Source organism: Solanum tuberosum, unplaced genomic scaffold (genome assembly GCF_000226075.1).
Source record: "Solanum tuberosum cultivar DM 1-3 516 R44 unplaced genomic scaffold, SolTub_3.0 scf00254, whole genome shotgun sequence".
NCBI classification, from domain to species: domain Eukaryota; kingdom Viridiplantae; phylum Streptophyta; class Magnoliopsida; order Solanales; family Solanaceae; genus Solanum; species Solanum tuberosum.
Window position 1 is genome coordinate 516,871 of NW_006239174.1, and position 4,890 is coordinate 521,760.

The following is a 4,890-nucleotide window of genomic DNA, read 5'->3' on the forward strand; positions in this document are numbered from 1 at the left end:
AGGGGTTGGGTGAGGTAAACAAAATCTTAAAATTTGAAACATTTTTCAAAATTATTTTTTAAATTTTGTTGGGGGGAGGGGGGGTTGGTTTGGGGTAGAGATAAATTATATTTGAAATTTTAAAAATAAGAAAATTTTTAATTTTTAATTTTTTTTTGAACGAGGAGGGTCGGATATGAGGTATGGGTAGGGTAAGAAAAAAAATTAAAGGATTAAGTAGAGTTTGAAAAACGTTTTCCTTAATTTTGGAAGAAAAATCATTTTCATTAGATTTGAGGAAAATGAATTGATTTGGAAAACATATTCCAAACATTTAAGCCAACCAAACATGGAAAAATAGGATAACATTTTTCAAAAAAAAGTTTTCCTCCATACATATATTATAAACATAAGTATATTTGCATGAAGTACGTGCAGTAGATACATAGTGTCTAGTGGCTCATTGTTGAATAATAAAATGGATTTACCTAGGAAGTCTAGGAGAAAATGCAATGAATAAACACACCCTTAGTGGAAAGGACAAAAATTATTACATTAACGCTTTGAGATGAAAGTCAATTTTTTCTTTTCTCCTTTCCTTTTTTTCTTCTCCCTTTCTTTTCTATTTCTTTTTTCTGCGTTTTCTGTTTGTTTCTGGGATACCTGCACGCAGGTCCCCTTCTTCCTTTTTTTTTTTTGTTTTTGGGCACTTGCCCTTTATCTAATTCTTTTCCTTTCTTATTTTTTATTTGGTTTTTTTAATCCTTTTTTGGTTTGTCCCATTTATTTTCCTCTTATTATTAAATAAATTTCAAATAAATCTTATTTTAAAAAAAATGTACTTCGCAAGTCATAAATCACACATATAAAATCTATGAGAAGGGTTAAAATTATAAAAAATATTTAAATCCATAAAACGACTAAGAGGGTCGTTATATCTTCTACCACTAAAGTATACGTTCATCCTCAAATGTAAAGAGAAAGAAAGTATATGGAGTATTGAATAATTGAGAATATATGCTTTGTATGTTGGAGTCAACCTGTCAAGTGGATTTCTTACATGTCTATCCATAATAACTCTAGGATATTCCTCAAATGCCCAATTCTTGGTCGAATTCTATTGAGTCACATTGAATCACATGACAACCATTAACACAACACTTCCTCAACATTAAAATATGGAAAAATGGATGAGCACCTGATAAGTCTGGTTGCATATCTAACTCATAAGTTCTTTCTCCAAAATGTAGAAGTACCTCAACAGATTAATGAATCTAAGGTTGAGTTGTTTTTCCTTCTTTCCAATTTTTTTTTTTTGATCTTGGGTTATGAGAAGTCTATCTTGAATATACTTGGCCTTATCTAACAAATTTCTCAAAAGATCCATGCCCTAAGATCTACCATCAATGCATCAAATCAATAAATTGAAGAACAACATTTTCTGTCATACAAAGCCTCAAATGGGACCATCTGGATGATGAAATGGTAACTATTGTTATAAGTAAACTCCAAAGGGTAAGAATTTTATCCCAATGATCACTAAAAATAGTCACACATGTTCGTAGCATATCCTCCAACACTTGAATAGCCTCTCAAATTAGACATTCATTTGTGGATGAAAAGTTGTGCTAAGCTCTACCTGAATACCCAACTTGTTAAACATAGACTATTGATAAGTCCACGATTTGGACTCATTTAGGGCTTAATTTTAATAGATTTAGTATCCTCGAATGCACATTTTGTCTCAATAACTGATATAAATCCTTGAATTTCAGGTATTTGAACTTAGGGACAAAACATTGACACTATTGAGCAAAAAGGAACAAGGCAGCTGGAAGAACAAAGAAAAGAAGGCCGGAGGATCGCCTAAACCAATGGGCGAGTCGCCGAATGACCTTGGTCTTGCCTAATGTTCCAGTGTGCCAAGCCCTGAAGGAGAAAATCAAGTCGGTAATAGAAAGAAGCAGTCAACGAGTCGCCGAACAGTTCCGCGATGCAGTGCCTTATCGCCCAAAGTTACAGAACCTCAAGGATGCTGAAGGTAAAAACAAAAGGCGATACAAATGACCAAAGGGTGGATAGCCAAGTGGATCGGCGATCCCGACTAATTGCACCCACTGAACCTTCGAGAACACTCTTTGACAACTATAAATACTTGTTTAAATTTTTAGCTTAAAAATCAGATTTTGTAGGGAATCATATTATTTTTCAGTTTTTGAAGTTTAGAAGTGAGAACTGAGTTTGAGAGACATTTTTTCCTTAGCTTTGGAGATTTTGAAAATTTCCATTTTGAAGAAATTGGAAGTGGGTATTGAAGATTCTTCAACTATGACGTGTGTAAAGACCATATCAATCGTACCCATTTGATGGAAACATTTTTCGATATCACTTTCTATCTGTTTACTATGTCTAGCTAAAACCCTAATTCTTGGGGTGTGATTATGTGAATATGGGTTGAATTTACTGCTGGGTATGGCTAATTGATTGTTTATTCGCTGTTTAAAGGTGATTTCGTTCTGTGGTTGTGTTTGAATTTAATGGGGTTGTAGTTGCAAATACAATTTTTACTTAATGTTTTCGGCTTGTGATGAGTCCACAATTTGGATTCATTTAGGGATTGATTTTAATAGAATTAGTGTCCTCAAATGCATATTTTGTCTCAATAACTGATGTAAATCCTTAAGTTTCAGGTATTTGGAGTTTGAGGCAAAGCATGTACACTACTTGGCAAAAAGGAACAAGGCGGCTGAAAAGACGAAGAAAAGAAGGCATGAGGATCGCCTAAAGCGTTAGGCGAGTCGCCGAATGGCCTTAATCTCGCCTAATGTTCCAATGTGCTGAGTCCTGAAGGAAAAGATCAAGTCGGCGATGAAAATGAGCAGTCGACGCTTCACCGAACAGTTCCGCGAAGCAGTACTATATCGCCCAATGATCCAAAACGCGAGGATGCTGAAGGCAAAAGCTGAAAGGCGATGAAGCAGACCAAAGGGCGGATCGCCGAGTGCATCAACGATCCTGACTAACTGCGCCGAGTGATCCTTCGCAACACATTTTTGGACAACTATAAATGCTAGTTTGAATTTTTATCTTAGTATGCAATTTCAGATACAACATTTTATTTTCTAAGTTTTCAAGTAGAGAACATTTTTGCTTAGTCCTCGAAGATTTGAAGACTTCCAATTCCAAGAAATTGGACGTGGGTCTCGAAGATTCTTCACTCTTGACGTGTTTTAAGACTTAATTCTTCATACCCAGTTGATGAACACTGATATTGGTATAATTTTTTTTATCTCTTTTACATGTCTAGCTAAAACCCCAATTCTTGGGGTGTGATTTTTTGAATATGGACTAAATTATCTGTTGGGTCTTGCTTGTTGATGGTTTATTTGTTGTTTAAATGTGATTTCGTTTAGTAGTTGTGTATGAACTTAATGGGATTGTAGTTGCAAATACGATTTCATCTTAGTGTTTTTAGCTTGCTCGAGAGAGAGGTCGTAAAACTAAGACTACTAAATTGATAGCCGGTGGTATTGGGTCGACATGGGTTTACATCGAGAGAGTGAATCCCAGTCCTTCTCCCACACATTCATCTCGAGAGAGTGAATGGGATAAGGCGGAGGCTGTGCTTAATGCGGTAACTCGGTGTTTGAGAGAAACCGAGTTGATTCAGGGTAAGTTACTCGAGAGAGAATTTACCCCCACTAAAGTCTAGCCTAGTCACAAATGTTCAACAATTTACTATCAAAAGCATGTACCCGATAGTCTAGTTTAACCCGTATTCCTATCACATCCTAAGAATCCCGTCTCCATATCGCGTTTCCTTATATTTTTACTTTTTTTTGTTGATTAGTTAATACAAACCTCCATTGATAATTGACGCTTGTGTCACTCCTTAAATTTGGTATGTTTTTATTCATTAATATCTATAGCTATGACTAATTATAACTTGATTTTATTTTTCTACTAATTCTCAAAACCACTCCTTGTAGGAATGATCCGAACCCTTGGTTGGGTTATATCACTACACGCGATCGTTTGACACTTGAACTTAAATAGTGTCAGTTGATTACGTCGAACATCAAAATGGCGCCGCTGCTGTGTAGTGGTGTTAGTTGAGAATTTTTAGTTAAGTTGAATTTTGTTCTTGTTAATTATAGTTGAACTTACTTAATTTTTAGTTTTGGTTTTTGTATTGCTGTTTTGAATAGAAAAATTAAGCATATCTGCTAGCAACGGTGACCCAATAGACCACCCTCCTCTGAAAATGATGATGCTAAAGGATAACATCCTAAGTTTCAATAAATTGGAGGGTGAGTCAGTTTATGAGTTGTGGCAAAGGTTTAAGGCTCTCTTGCAGCAGTGCCCGACTCACGGAATTCCAGATAAGATGCTTCTGGAATGTCTCTATCCAGAGCCGGAAGAGGGGTTGCCTTATAAAAGTGAGGCAAACCTCACTACTGGAACTTAAGTGGGGACTTGCGTCGTACCATAACGTTAACTAGGGCGCTGCTTGGGAGGCAGCCCAAGACCCTTTATCGCTTTATTTTTGCTTTAAGAAATAATGGTGTGTTGTTTGTGTAGGTCGAAGTGGGAAAGTTGTTGAAAAGTGTAGGGCGAGCAAAAGGTCCAGTAGGCGTATCACCAAAGAGGTCGGCGACCCCGACCCAGACCGCCATTGGACACAAGAAAATTTTACATTGTAGTCTATAAAAGTCAGCGATCCCAAGAAATTATTGGCGAATCGCTGACCAGGTCGGCGATCCCGATCTAATCCGCCGTTTGGACCCCACATCAACTGAGGATCCTGTAAAACTTGGCAAAGTAAGTGACCACTTGGCATGTCGCCGAATGGGTCGGCGAGCACGACTAATGTCGCCGAATGGGCGAGAACTGGATGGTTTCTTAAAAGGT